This window comes from Moschus berezovskii, chromosome 5 (assembly GCF_049115385.1).
Source record: "Moschus berezovskii isolate FMDL1 chromosome 5, NW_MosBer_1.0, whole genome shotgun sequence".
Lineage (NCBI taxonomy): Eukaryota > Metazoa > Chordata > Mammalia > Artiodactyla > Moschidae > Moschus > Moschus berezovskii.
Window position 1 is genome coordinate 16,169,952 of NC_142464.1, and position 16,789 is coordinate 16,186,740.

Here is a 16,789-nt window from a genome sequence, read left to right on the forward strand (position 1 = left end):
GAACTCATCACTTCTTCATCACCAGGGTGCATACTCAATGCTTTATGCTAGAAGTGAACACATCAGCTGTCTGTGTCTTGGCAGCAGAGCCTGGAGATTCTGGGACGTTCAGATTCTGATTATTCTATATGAAAAAACCCCAGTTATTAGTTATCTAAGTCAGTTGTTTATGGTTTGCATAAACGTTACTAAAATCTATAATTATTTCATTTACCATGTTAGGTCTAAGCACTATATAATGGAGCAAATTTCCTTAAAGGAATGATCATGTCTGCCTTATTCAGAATTCTCCCTTCATTACTATGCTTGTTATAAGAAGTCATTTAAAATATATTCTCCAGAAACACACCTTTAAAATCAATTTACGTACAAGTGAGATCAGAAGGTGGTGAGGAAAGTGGGCGAGAAGAGGGGCAAAGCCCAGCGTGGGGATGATTTAAATTCAGGTTCCGTGGAGTATAGCATCAGCCTGATTTTGCCAAAGAACTCTTCAGTTTAGGTTAAGACTGAAGCCAAAGAAATGGGCTTTCAAACTGGCCACTGAACAGTTTCATTCTTTCATTTGATCTGTTAAATGTATAAAGATGGAAAATATATCCTGCATCCATAAGTCACAGAGACCTGCCAATCACTGTTCTTTCTTAGTGGTAGAAAATGAAGGTACAGGGGCGCCGCGTCCGCGGCTCGGCCGCACAGTGCCCGCTCGGGGTTCCGGCAGCAGCACCTGGGCCGCGGCTGGCGTCGGCGGGGGCACGCTGCCCGCCCCCCTCGGCCATGACCACGGCCGGCGGCCCGGGCGCCCTACCTGCGGGGACTCCTGTGAGCAGCCTCCATGAGGCCCTGGACCAGTGCATGACTGCCCTTGATCTCTTCCTCACCAACCAGTTCTCAGAAGCACTCAACTACCTCAAGCCCAGGACCAAGGAAAGCATGTACCACTCGCTGACTTATGCCACCATCCTGTAGATGCAGGCTATGATGACATTTGACCCCCAGGACATCCTACTTGCTGGCAACATGATGAAGGAGGCGCAGTCGCTCTGTCAGAGGCACAGGAAGAAGTCCTCTGTAACAGATTCCTTCAGTAGCCTGGTGCACCGCCCCACTATGGACCAGTTCACAGAAGAGGAAATCCACGCGGAGGTCTGCTATGCAGAGTGCCTGCTGCAGAGAGCGGCCCTGACCTTCCTGCAGGACGAGAACATGGTGACCTTCATCAAGGGCGGCATCAAAGTTCGAAACAGCTACCAGACCTACAAGGAGCTGGACAGCCTGGTGCAGTCCTCCCAGTACTGCAGGGGGGAGAGCCACAGGCACTTTGAAGGAGGGGTGAAGCTCGGCGTGGGAGCCTTCAACCTGACGCTGTCCATGCTTCCTACCAGGATCCTGCGGCTGCTCGAGTTCGTAGGGTTTTCAGGAAACAAGGACTACGGGCTGCTGCAGCTAGAGGAGGGGGCGTCAGGGCACAGCTTCCGCGCCGTGCTCTGCGTTATGCTGCTGCTCTGCTACCACACCTTCCTCACCTTCGTGCTTGGCACCGGGAATGTCAACATCGAGGAGGCAGAGAAGCTCTTGAGACCCTACCTGAAGCGATACCCTAAGGGCGCCATCTTCCTGTTCTTTGCGGGGCGGATTGAAGTCATTAAAGGCAATGTCGATGCGGCCATCCAGCGGTTTGAGGAGTGCTGTGAGGCCCAGCAGCACTGGAAGCAGTTCCACCACATGTGCTACTGGGAGTTGATGTGGTGCTTCACCTACAAGGGCCAGTGGACGATGGCCTACTTCTACGCGGACCTGCTCAGCAAGGAGAACTCCTGGTCCAAGGCCACCTATATCTACATGAAGGCCGCCTACCTCAGCATGTTTGGGAAGGAGGACTACAAACCGTTCGGAGATGACGAAGTGGAGTTGTTTAGAGCTGTGCCAGGCCTGAAACTCAAGATTGCTGGGAAATCTCTACCCACAGAGAAGTTTGCCATCTGGAAGTCCAGACGCTACCTCTCCCCTAAACCTGTCTCATTGCCTGTCCCTGCTCTGGAAATGATGTACATTTGGAATGGCTACGCTGTGATTGGGAAGCAGCCGGAACTCACAGACGGGATCCTTGAGATTATCATCAAGGCTGAAGAGATGCTGGAAAAGGGCCCAGAGAATGAGTACTCAGTGGATGATGAGTGCTTGGTGAAGCTGCTGAAAGGCCTGTGTCTGAAATATCTGGGCTGTGTCCAGGAGGCTGAGGAGAATTTCAGGAGCATCTCTGCCAATGAAAAGAGGATTAAATATGATCACTACTTGATCCCAAATGCCCTGCTGGAGCTGGCCCTGCTGTTTATGGAGCAAGGCAGAAACGAAGAGGCTGTCAAACTCTTGGAAACTGCCAAGCAAAACTACAAGAATTATTCCATGGAATCCAGGACACATTTTCGAATCCAGGCAGCCACACTCCAAGCCAAGTCTTCCCTAGAAAAGGGCAACAGATCTATGGTCTCATCAGTGTCCTTGTAGTTTTGTGCAGCAGTCCCAGGTTGGAAGACAGAATCAGCTGGACAGAGCTCCTGGAAACATTTCAAAAAGAACCCCTCCCCCTGCCCTGCCTTTGGGGCCCACCAGTGCTCCACTGGGACAGCACGACATAGGTGTCTGCAGAAGAGAAGCCAGCATGTTCATCAGTGTGGCCAAGGGCTTTTGTCAAGGCCAGAGCAGGTGGAGCTCCCTGCCTGCCCTGTCACACATACGGGTACTTGTTTTTCACTGTGATGTTAAGAGAATGTATGAACAGTTTACATTTTCCTTAGAAATACACTGATGGAATCAAAAAAAAAAAAAAAAAAAGAAAATGAAGGTACAATTAATTGTCATTACATGGGATACCCAGTGGGTTAGTCATGGTCTTCTGTGACATAGAAACCAAAATGATATTAGAAGAACAAGAGATTTATTGGAAAAAATGCTGATGAGGAAAATATAGGGAAAGGGGAACTGGATGAGGCTTTAAGTGTAGTCAGATTGAATTGTTGATTTGATTCCTGTGAAGAAGAATAAGAAGGAAAAGAAAGGAAAAGTGGATCAAACCATATCATAAACTTAATACCAGTTCAGTTACCAGATGCATAATATCCTAATATAAAATCAACTGTTATTAGAACACCTAGCACATCATTGGCAATTAGCAAGAAGCAATTATACAATACTTAAAGAGTGAAATAAATGCAATCACCTCTCTTTAAAAGGGAATTTAAAAGTTAAGTTCCATTTTATGGAAAAAATGTTAAGAAAGCCAACAATGTCAATAAATAATCAATACATAATTTCAACCTAGATTAATTATGAGTTAACTAATTATGTCTAAGTACAATTTTAAAAGAAACTCATTTAAGATGTTCAAAAATATAAATTAGACACAATTAGTAGGACAAAGAAAAGCTTCATGAAATAAAGACAAGTAAAAATAACATAAGAACAGATGCCTATGAAAAAGATCTCATTGGACACATTGAAAGATATAGATATATATCTATATATGCCTGTGTCTTTGTATATAACTATATTTGTATCTTTCTATATTTGTAAGTTTTACAAATTAAAGATACGCTTTCTCATTACAAAGACAGTAGAGTGGATAAAACATACCACTAAAAGACACAAACGCAAATGTGAAGAAATGTATACATTTCAAAGATAATATAGACAAAATTATAAAGGGTCAGTTAAGAAAGAGGAAAGACAGCATAAATCTTCTAATAGAATTATCTTCATTCTGCAAATGAAAAGAAAACAGAGACTTTGAGCACTATACCTCTGGTCATAGAGCAAGAAAATGATCAGCATAGACTCCCCAGGGCAATGTTTTAACTATGACTCTCTATCAGATCTAATGATTTTTATCATTCTAAAACTCTCAAAATAAAATATTAACTCTCTATTTAGTAAAAAGGAAACAAACATTGAGAAGACATCTGAGATACAAGAAACAATATGGCACTCAAATTAGTAAAATGGATCCTTTCTAACATTAATTAATTGTAAAAGCAGCTATAAAATATTTAGAATATTGAGAGTAAAATGTAAATCTAGCCATGAAAATAAAAGATGCTTGCTCCTTGGAAGGAAAGCTATGACAAACCTAGACAGTGTATTAAAAAGCAGAGACAACATTTTGCTGACAAAGGTCTGTATACCCAAAGCTATGGTTTCTGCAGTAGTCATGTATGGATGTGAGAGCTGGACCATAAAGAAGGCTGAACATTGAAGAATTCATGGTTTCAAATTGTTGTGCTGGAGAAGACTCTTGAGAGTCCCTTGGATTGCAAAGAGATCAAACCAGTCATTCTAAAGGAATCAACCCTGAATATTCATTGGAAGGACTGATGCTGAAGCCGAAGCTCCATAACTTTGGCCTCCTGATGCAAAAAGCCGACTCACCAAAAAAGACTCTGATGCCAGGAAAGAGTGAAGGCAAAAGAGGAATGGGACAGCAGAGGATGAGATGGTTGGATAGCATCACTGACTCAATGGAAATGAATTTGAGCAAACTCCAGGAGATAGTACAGAACAGAGGAGTCTGTATGCTTCAGCTCATGGGCTCATCAAGAGTCAGACACGAAATAGCAACTAACAACAACATTTGTTTTAAACGTTAAGGATAAAAGAAAAAAGAGGGATGTGATCAATGACTCCAAAATAGTAATTAAAAAAAATAGTGAAATGGTAAATATTTTAACCCAATAGAAATCAGGAAGAGAGAAAATACAAAGATACATTTTAGATGATTTTAAATAAAAAATATAAACAGATTGGTATAAGTTTCTTCTCTGCCTATCTCTCAATTTTTAATATTTATGTTTTTATTTTTAAGTTTCTTGGTTAAATATTTTGACTTTACATAATTGAGTTAAATATGTTTTTAATTTACTTTAACAAGTCTACATAATTTGTATTAATTTCTAAGTAAAAAAAAAAAAAAATGAGATTATGGCACAAGCAGTACTTGCTGCCTCTAACTGCCAAGTGTTAATTCTCAAAATGCTATTTTTATACTTAACATGATTTGCAACATTTATATTTTTAGACCATTGTTTATGTATAATTTTATACTGGATACTTTTATTAAAGTTGCTCTATTCTATTAAATGGCTACATTTTATCATTAAGTATTTTTTGCTTTTTATAAATAATTTTAGGTGCTATGTTCCCTGAATTCTTACCTCTTTGAAACTATTTGCTCTATTTATATCTTAAAGTCAGTAGGATACAGTAGGGCTTCCCTGGTGACTCAGTGATAAAGAATCTGCCTGTCAATGTAGGAGATGCAGGTTTAATCACTGTGTTGGGAAGATACCCTGGAGAAGGAAATTGCAACTTACTCGAGTTTTTTGTCTGGAAAATCATGGACAGAGGACTTGGTGGGCTCCATCCATGGGGTTGCAGAAATATTGGACATGACTTAGTGACTGAAGAACAACAACATGATATAGTATAAAATTGTGCACTTTATTTTTTATGAATGTTGGTAAATATTTCTCTCTTTATCTGCAATTGAATGATGTTGTACAGTAAAAAGTGTCCATTTGATTTTCCTCACCACTGACTGAGAAATAGCTAGATTTATTCCTTTGTCTGAACCTCATTTTCCCCAGATACCTTGAGCATACAAGTCAGAAAATACTGAGTGAAACAAGCAAGATGAAAAAGAAATTCATATTGTATAATTCCTCATACAGAAAGTCAACCACAGGCTAAAGAAACTGATAGTTATATGTCAGGATAGTCATTACCCTTGCTAGTGTAGTGACTCCAAGAAGGTAAGAAAGGTTTGGGGAAAAAACAGATTCTATTTCAATGCTCCACGAGGTTAATAAGAATGTCTGCTGCTCTGATTTTAATGCTGATTACATGCTGGTTACATGAGGCTCATTTGATCAAAATACATAGAGCTTTTTCATTATAAGTTTAATATTTTCAAAATGAATGTTGTTTAGTCACTAAATCATGAACAACTCTATGGCTTTTAAGATGATTTTTTTATCAAAATGAATATCATACTTAATAAAAATGTATTTCAAAAGCTATATGTACATTTTCTTCCTTTTACAGCTAAGTAATATTCCAGTGTGTGTGTGTGTGTGTATATATATATATATATATATATATATCTCACAATATTCTTTATTCATTCCTCTTTTGATGGATATTTAGGTTGCTTCCATGTCCTGGTTATTGTGAACAGTCCTGAAATGAACTCTGGGGTCCATGGATTTTTGGAGTTATGGTTTTCTTTGGGTATACACCTAGGATTGGGATTGCTGGGTCATACTGTAGTTCTATTTTAGAGCTGTGGGTAGACCTAGAGAATGTCATAGAGTGTCACACAGAAAGAGAAAAACAAATATCGAATATGAAGACTTATATGCGGAATCTAGAAAAATGATACAGATTAACCTGTTTGCAAAACAGAGACAGAGACACAGACCAAAAAAATATATATTTATATGGACACCAAAGGGGGAAGAAAGGGATGGAATAAATTGCAAGACTGGAATTTATATATATATATATATATTATATACACACTACTACATATAAGACTGGGCTTTTCTGGTGGCTCAGTGGTTAAAAAAAAAAAAATATCCATCTTCCAATGCAGAAAACACAGGTTCCATCCCTGGGTCAGGAAGATCACCTAGAGAAGGAAATGGCAATCCATTCCAGTAGTCTTGCCTAGGAAATCGCCTGGACAGAGAGTCCAATGGGCTACAGTCCATAGTGCTGCAAAAGAGTCAGATACACCCTAGCAGTTAAACAACAACAACAACATGTATAAAATAGGTAACTAATGAGAACCTACTGTATATCACAGGGAACTTTACTCAGTGCCCTGTGGTGATCTAAATGGGAAGGAAACTCAAAACAAAGGGATACATTTATGTGTATATCTATGTATACAGTTGAAATCACTTGGCTATATAGAAGAAACTAACATTGTAAAGCAACTATAATCCAATAACTTTTTTTTAAGTCATTATGTAGATTTTACTCCTTTCTAAGTAGTATATGCTAAGCATACGGCATGCTGAATCACTTTCAGTACTCACAAAATCCCCATGTGTTATCTGCCATTAGTATTCTCACCCTGTACACTAAACACGCACAGACACAAACACACAGACATGCACACACAGAAACCGAGAGTTACTGCGGTAGAGTGACTTGCCAGTGTCACCAACCAGGAAGTAGTTTATCTGAGGATTGAGCCTAGACTGTCTGCTACTGAACCCTGAGCCTGCTCCTGCTGTGCTGGATATCAGACCATTCCCAGGGTGAGAGGACAGCTTAACTGTCCACAGTGTCCCAAAACCCTTCAGCTTCTCCAGATAGGTGCATTCTTCAACTTAACACAATTCCTTTATCTGTCACAAGATTCCTAATATATATATTAGGGGGAAGGAGGACACTTATGTAGCCAAGGTAAGTTTTATCTGCAATCTCTATATTCAGTATCTTTCAATGGAAGTATGATTTCTTCTTTCTTAAGTATAATAATTGGGTTTTATGAGGAACACAAACCAAAACAACTAGAATATTAGCTCCTGACAAAAAAAAAAATACAGTTCAAGAATAAAAGTTCCAATCTTTAAATATTCAAATTTTGCAGCGGAAAGCATGTGCTGTCTCAATAGACAGAGTATTGCATGAGGGACAGTTTCTTAATGCAGATGAGACAATCTGTCTTCGCAAGGAATGTTCTCTTTGGGGAAAAAATAGGTTCCATTTCAACACTCCACAAGTGATAAGTGAAGCATTTCAAAAATAGAAGCTCCTAGATGTGTTGATGAGACAATATGTCATTGCAGAAAAAAAAAAATCTGCTTGAAAAGGCTAAATTTCTCCCTGTCCCCACATGCCAGTTATTTAAATTTCTACAGCTGTGTAGAGTTAGCAAACCTTATGGTAGAGAAGAAGGAAGAAGAGGTGTTCATTCTCATCCAGTTATTGATATTTAGTGAAAAATATGCATTTCTAAAACTGCATTGAATATTTCTTGTATAATAATATAAATCACACTTCATAAAGATGTACGGGTCTTAGATTATTTAAAGGAAAAAGATTTAAGTCACTGTGCCCAGATGTGCAAAACATAGATCTAGTGATCTTCACCTTGGTGAGACTATAAAGATATTAGACTTGCGATCAAGGAACTTGAACACAGTTACCGTTCTTTTTGTTTGTTTTGTTTTGCCTATGTAGTATATGGCAGAATTCTTGACTTGTCTTGTCAGTTTTGTCATTTAGGAATATTGGGAAGTTGAGTATATTCTCCTTAAGCTTCATCTAGCTCTGAAAATTTCTGATCTTATGATATCCAAAAATTTTCTAGGATAACTTCCTTTCTTCTTAAGGAAGTCTACCTGTCAGAGTTTTGCCCATGCTGTTCCCATTAATTTAAATGCCCTGCTTATACTCTTGATATGATTAGAGTCTAGTTAAACTTCATGTGTCACATCTGTATGGAAGTACTCCTTCAATGTAAAACAGAGAGTCAACAGGAATTTGCTGCATGGCTCAGGAAACTCAAACAGGTGCTCTGTGTCAACCTGTATTTTTCCTCAACCAGAGTTTTTATTTCTTATTTTTCCAGCTTTGCATGTTATCATACTAAAAATCTGTTTAGATAAAACTTTGGTCATAATATTTCCCCTTACAGTCTCTACAATATGTTCTGTTGCTATTTATTATTTATTTCGGTACAAAATTCCCAAACTAATCTTATATATTACTTTGTAATAACCTTACACATGCCACAGATATTTCTATCTATTTGTGAGCTCTTATGAGATCATATTTATTTGTGCATATAAATAAATATATCATTTCTTGTAAATTGATTTTAATTTTTTGTCTTCTATTTCTGCTTTGAATTGTTATTTTAATTTTTTGGATGTTATAAATTTGCTGACATACCTTCTTAATACTCAGATCAATCTTTTTGAGGGTTTACTTTGTTTTTAGTTAAATGATCAGATCCCTCACTCAATGCAATTTTAATAGCTTAAAGAAATAATCAGAAATGGCAGTACTGTGGGCAACACTCTTCCCAAATTAAAAAAAATAATAATGCATATCTGTTACTATTCTTTCTTTGCTACTATGTTTCCTTGTTAATTTCTTTAAATATTAAAAAAAAGGGTGATGAAATCCATCTGCTTGCGTTATCACCTTGACGTGTACACCTCTATTTGTACTCTTAAATTCCAAATGTGGAAAGTAGAACATGTCATTTAAGTCACATATAAATCATATAAAATGCCAGGCTTGAAATAAATAAATATGTCACTTTCTTCATGAGACAATGATTTATTCCTGATTTTAAAGATGTTTAACAAATCAATAGCTTTCTTATTTCTACTGTCACCTGGAGGTGCTACATTAATATTGCTGTCATTGTTTTACTTGTCCTGACACCTCAGAGCTAATGCAGAAAAACAACCTGTTTCTTGTCTAATGTATTACTGCTTGTGTGCAGTCACCCATTAGGGATCAATATATTGATACAACAATGTCTCTATTTATTTCTGCTACTTAGGTACATATAAAAACAATGGTTCACTTGAATATCTGCAGATAAAACTTCCCTGAAATTTTGATGGAAAAGCATGTGAGGAGTTTAATATACTTCCTTTGTGAACTTGGTTAAATCAATATTTTGCAGTATCAGTTGCTTCATAATTTCTTATATTTTAAATTCTCTTATATTTTAGGTTTCCATTCCTATAAAAATATCTACTATTACATGTATGATAATTTTAAAATTCAACTATTCAAAATTAGGTGAAATTGTCAAAATTCAAATTTTACATAATAAAGGAAACTGAAAGAATGCAAAGTCATAGAATTATTAAATCAGTTCCCTTTTACATTGGCTTAATTAATCTTTCAAGTATACTACAAACTCATAATCTAGTTTTCAAGTTTCATTGAAGTATTAGGCTCTCAAAGAGTCTGTATTTACTTTGATATCAATGTATTTGTTAAAAATGTAGATAACTCAAGCTTATTTTAATGTGTTTAGACTTATTAGTTAGTTGCTTATTTGTTTGGCAATATTGATAACAGAATATTGAAACTGAGTTAATTTATTAATACATATTTCTAACCTGGACTTCCCAAGTGGTTCAGTGGTAAAGAACCTGCCTGCCAATGCAGCAGACGCAAGAGACACATTCAGTTCACTTGAACTCAGTTCAGTCAGTCAGTCGTGTCCAACTCTCTGCGACCCCATGAATCACAGCACACCAGGCCTCCCTGTCCATCACCAACTCCTGGAGTTCACTCAGACTCATGTCCATCGAGTCGGTGGTGTCATCCAGCCATCTCATTCTCTGTCATCCCCATCTCCTCCCATCCCCAACCCTTCCCAGCATCAGAGTATTTTTCAGTGAGTCAGCTCGTCACATGAGGTGGCCAAAGTATTGGAGTTTCAGCTTTAGCATCAGTCCTTCCAATGAACACCCAGGATTGATCTCCTTTAGAATGAACTGGTTGGATCTCCTTGCAGTCCAAGGGACGCTCAAGAGTCTTCTCCAACACCAGAGTTCATAAGCATCAATTCTTCAACAATCAGCTTTCTTCACAGTCCAACTCTCACATCCATACATGACCACAGGAAAAACCATAGCCTTGACTAGACGGACCCTGGTTGGCAAAGTAATGCCTCTGCTTTTTAATATGCTATCTAGGTTGGTCATAACTTTCCTTCCAAGGAGTAAGTGGCTTTTAATTTCCTGGCTGCAATCAGCATCTGCAGTGATTTTGGAGCCCAAAAAAATAAAGTCTGACACTGTTTCCACTGTTTCCCCATCTATTTCCCATGAAGTGATGGAACCAGATGCCACGATCTTTGTTTTCTGAATGTTGAGCTTCAAGCCAACCTTTTCACTCTCCTCTTTCACTCTCATCAAGAGGCTCTTTAGTTCCTCTTCACGTTCTGCCATAAGGGTGGTGTCATCTGCATATCTGAGGTTACTGATATTTCTCCCAGCAATCCTGATTCCAGCTTGTGCTTCTTCCAGCCCAGCGTTCCTCATGATGTACTCTGCATATAAGTTAAATAAGCAGGGTGACAATATACAACCTTGACGTACTACTTCTCCTATTTGGAACAAGTCTGTTGTTCCATGTCCAGTTCTAACTGTTTCTTCCTGACCTGCCTACAGGTTTCTCAAGAGGCAGGTCAGGTGGTCTGGTATTCCCATCTCTTTCAAAATGGCTCTCTGAGGAGGCCTTACAAATAGCTGTGAATAGAAGAGAAGTGAAAAGCAAAGGAGAAAAGGAAACATATAAGCATCTGAGTGCAGAGTTCCAAAGAATAGCAAGGAGAGATAAGAAAGCCTTCCTCAGCGATCAATGCATAGAAATAAAGGAAAACAACAGAATAGGAAAAACGAGATCTTTTCAAGAAAATTAAGAGATATCAAGGGAATATTTTATGCAAAGATGGGCTCGATAAAAGACAGAAATGGTATGGACCTAACAGAAGCAGAAGATATTAAGAAGAGGTGGCAAGAATACACAGAAGAACTGTATAAAAAAGATCTTCATGACGAAGATAATCACGATGGCGTGATCACTCACCTGGAGCCAGACATCTTGGAATGTGAAGTCAAGGGGGCCTTAGAGAGCATCACTACGAACAAAGCTAGTGGAGGTGATGGAATTCCAATTGAGCTATTTCAAATCCTGAAAGATGATGCTGTGAAAGTGCTGCACTCAATATGCCAGCAAATTTGGAAAACTCAGCAGTGGCCTCAGGACTGGAAAAGGTCAGTCTTCATTCCAATCCCAAAGAAAGGCAATGCCAAAGAATGCTCAAACTACCGCACAGTTGCACTCATCTCACACGCTAGTAAAGACATGCTCAAAATTCTCCAAGCCAGGCTTCAGCAATATGTGAACCGTGAATTTCCAGATGTTCAAGCAGGTTTTAGAAAAGGCAGAGGAACCAGAGATAAAATTTCCAACATCCACTGGGTCATGGAGAAAGCAAGAGAGTTCCTGAAAAACATCTATTTCTGCTTCATTGACTATGCCAAAGCCTTTGACTGTGTGGATCACAATAAGCTGTGGAACATTCTGAAAGAGACACATTAGCACATTTCTAATCCAGATTAGTAAGAAAGATAATTTGTGGCAAAATTAGCATCCTTCCAAAAACATAATTCCACATATTTCAGAATTAAAATTTGAAATGGCATGGTGTTAGGTTGTGGTCACTCCATAGATTACTGAAACTTTGGGAAAAGACTCATTTTCTGCCTGTCATCCTTTCTATCAAATAACAAAAGGCTTTGATAAATTGTCACAAACTTTTATTCATTAAATTACTCTTTTCATAATTAACCATATTCATCTTTAGAGTCATGGCTTCTTAATTTTCAATTTGTGCCTATTAACTATAGTAGAAGAACAGTCATTAAACAAACATTTTCTGAGTAAATGAATACATATTTATTGTGTGTCAGGACTATACCAGAATTTTGAAAAACATTATGTCATATAATCTCATAATAATTCCTTGATTGAAATAACGATTACTTGTTCTACTGATCTTGTGAAAGTGAAAGTGTTAGTTGCTCAGTGGCGTCTGATTCTTTGGGACCCATAGACTGTTGCCTGTTAGGCTTCTCTGTCCATGAAATTCTCCAGGCAAGAATACTGGAGTGGGTAGCCATTCCCTTCCCCATTAGATCGTCCCGACCCAGGGATCAAACCCAGGTCTCCTGCACTGCAGGCAGATTCTTTACCACTGAGCCACCAGGGAACCCTCTATTGACCTAAGGTGACAGCAAAGAATTTCTCAAGGTTCATGCAATGTTAGAGCCGGGATTTACACTTTTAAATGTTCTAACTCTAAAGTCAGTGATCTTTGTTCCCATATAATAACACTTACATGAACTGTTGCCCTATCTTATTTAACATCACCCAAGAAAGTGTGTATATACTTACACATTATACAAACACAGTCTTTCAATAGAATAGACATAATTTAAAATATTTTTTGAATTTAAAACATATATATTATATATTACCTAATTTTTGCATAAATTAGTTTGATTCAGGATAGCATATTTTTTGCATGGTAATACAATTATTTAGTACAGGAATGTATCCAATACTACTTTCATATTTCAGTAATCGACATTTTTCTAACTAGAATAAAACTACCAAATGTTACTATAAATGAAAAGAGATGCAGAGATCCTTATAAAACATCAAATCAAATACAATAATATTTAAAAGGATAAGATACACTGACTATGTGAAGTTTGCTTCAAGATTAGGACACTGGTTCAACATTAATGAATAAATAAATGCAATTTGTGAGATTAGTAGATTATATGAGAAAAATCATAAGATGCATAAAAAGTAGTCAGCAAAATTGAATACCTATTTGTGGTTAAAAACTCCCAAAATTCTAGAATAGAACTCCCTTACCGTAAAAATAGGCTATGAAAATGAAAGCATTAGTCGCTCAGTCATGTCCAACTCTTTGCAATCCCATGGACTATAACCCGACAGGCTCTCTGTCCATGGAATTCTCCAGGCAAGAATACTAGAGTGGGTTGCCATTTCCTTCTCCAGGGGATCTTCCTGATCCAGGGATCAAACCTGAGTGCCCTGCATTGCAGGCATATTCTTTACCTTCTGAGCTACTTGGGGAGGCCCTAAAACAGGCTATACACAGAACTTATAGGTATGTGATACAGAATGGTGAGAGACCACAGCTACTGCTGTGGCTTTCAACTCTCTGCAACTACAAGGACTGCAGGCCACCAAGCTCCTCTGCCCATGTGATCTTCCAGGCAAAAATACTGGAGTGGGTTACCATTTCCTTCTCCAGGGATCTTCCTGACCCAGGGATTGAAAAAGCCAGGACATGGAAGCAACCTAGATGTCCATCAGTAGAAGAATGGATAAAAAATCTGTGGTACGTACACACAATGCAATATTACTCAGTCATTAAAAAGAATACATTTGAATCAGTTCTAATGAGGTGGATGAAACTGGAGCCTATTATACAGAGTGAAGTAAGCCAGAAAGAAAAACACCAATACAGTATACTAACTCATATATGTGGAATTTAGAAAGATAGTAATGATAACCCTGTTTGTGAGACAGCAAAAGAGACACAGATGTATAGAATAGTCTTTTGGTCTCTGTGGGAGACGGCGAGGGTGGGATGACTTGGGAGAATGGCATTGAAAAAGGTATATTATCATATGTGAAACGAATCGCCAGTCCACGTTCAATGCATGATACAGGGTGCTCAGGGCTGGTGCACTGGGATGACCCAGAGGGATGATATGGGGAGAGAGGTGGGAGGAGGTTCAATATGGGGAACACGTGTACACCCGGGGTGGATTAATGTCAATGTATGGCAAAACCAATACAACATTGTTAAGTAAAAAAGAAAAAGAATGTAACATAAAGTATTCAAATTCATAATTGAATGTGTAAGTTTGTAGGCTTAAATTAGATACACAATAATCAATATTTTCTATTTGTCATTGATAACAGAGAATGAAATATTTTAAAAGTTCAATTTGAAATTACACAAAAATACTATGTACACAGGAGTACATCCAAATAAAATGTCTAATGACTTTCCAGATTTAAAAAAAAAGAAAATGCATTTCCTGCTTGACAGGCAAATTATTTACCACTGAGCCACCAGGAAAGACTGAGGCACCACTACTTTCCCTCCAAATCAGGACCAAGGAAAGAATGTGTTCATCTCTGACTTCTGTTCAATACCATATTAGAAGTTCTAAGTTCTAACTTCCCTTAGGGCAATAAGGAAAGAAAAAGAAAAAAAAAAAAAAGGATGCAGATAGGAAAGAAAATTGTGTTCATCTTCAGATGAAATGATTTTCAATACATTTTCAGTGATCTGGGGTAGAAAATGTCAAAGAACATACAAAAAGCAAACAAACAAACAAAAAAAGGAAGTCTCTAAGTAATAACATTATTTGCCAAGGTTGCAGAATATAATGTTAATGTGCAAAAGTGAATTGGTTTTTTATACCCAAGCAATAAACTACTGAATCTGCAATTTAAAAAAATAACATTCCAAACAGCACCACAATCATGAAGCATTTGTGTACAAACCAAAGAAGTAAGGATAGGAGCTATACATGGAAAACTACAAATTACTGGAAAAAATATAAGGATCTAAATTAATGGAGGTGTATTTTGCATAGGTTGGAAAATAGATTGGAAACATAAGATTAACAGCCTTGGTATTTTTAGATGTCAATTTCTCCCAAATTGATCTATTAATTCAAGACAATTTCAATCAAAATACCAGGAGAATATTTTGTGGATATCCACAGACTGACTGTAAGATGTATATGAAAAAACAAAGGACACGATATAGCCAATATTACATAAAAGAAGAAACAAATTGGAGAACATCCTATCCAATTTCAAGACTATAGAACAGTTGAAATAAAAAAGAGATCAATAAAACATGATCGAGTGCCCAGATATAGACCTACATAAACACAGTCAACTGATTTTTGACAAAAGACAAAGGGATTCAATTGAGAAAGGAGAGTTTTCAGCAGATAGAGCTAGAACAACTGGATGCCTATATATAAAAATTGAACTTAGACACAGGCCTCTCACCTTATATTAAAAACTAACTTAAATTGTGTTATAGTCCAAAACTCAAAATGTAAAACCATAAGCTTTTAGACAAAAGTACTGAAGAAAATATGCATGACTTTTGGTTGACTGGCGAGGTTTCACACAATACAGAAAATAATATCCAAGAAGGAAAATGTGATAAGTTGAACTTCATTAAAATTAAAATTGAATTAGGCCTTCTTTGGGCTTCCCTCGTGGCTCAGATGGTAAAGAATCTACTTGCAATGTGTGAAACCTGGGTTCATTCCCTAGTTCAGGAAGATTACTTGGAGAAGGGGTCTTCTTTAGCCATCTGAGGATCATTCCTTCACCCTTGAGGGTCTACATAAATAGAATTTCTACCAGAATTGGGTTGCTGTAGTTTTCCACTGACTTTAACCATAGTGAAAATAAAAGTGTTAGCTTCTCACTCCTCTCCAATGCTGCAACCCCATGGACTATAAAGCCTGCCAGGCTCCTCTGTCCATGGAATTATCTAGACAAGAATACTGGAGTGGGTAGAAATTCCCTAATCCAGAGGATCTTCCAACCAAGGGGTCTAACCTGTGCCCCCTACATTGCAAGCAGATTCTTTATCATTTGAGCCTCCAGGGAACATAAAGTAATACTAAGATACACTCTGTTCAGTTCAGTTCAGTTCAGTCACTCAGTCGTGTCTGACTATTTGCAACCCCATGAATCACAGCAGGCCAGGCCTCCCTGTCCATCACCAACGCCTGGAGTTCACTCAAACTCATGTCCATCGAATAAGTGATGCCATCCAGCCATCTTACTCTCTGTCGTCCCCTTCTCCTCCCACCCCCAATCTTTCCCAGCATCAGAATCTTTTCCAGTGAGTCAACTCATTGTATGAGGTGGCCAAAGTATTGGAGTTTCAGCTTTAGCATCAGTCCTTCCAATGAACACCCAGGACTGATCTCCTTAAAATGGACTAGTTGGATCTCCTTGCAGTCCAAGGGACTCTCAAGTGTCTTCTCCAACACCAAGATTCAAAAGCATCAATTCTTCGGTGCTCAGCTTTCTTCACAGTCCAACTCTCACATCCATCCATGACCAGTGGAAAAACCATAGCCTTGATGAGACGGAC

General features: G+C 38.1%; 1 pseudogene; it reads left to right on the forward strand.

Moving 5' to 3' along the window:
* Nucleotides 1-677: 677 nt before the first annotated feature.
* On the forward strand, nucleotides 678-2,601 carry LOC129562075 (tetratricopeptide repeat protein 39A pseudogene; annotated as a pseudogene).
* The last annotated feature ends 14,188 nt before the right edge of the window (nucleotides 2,602-16,789 follow it).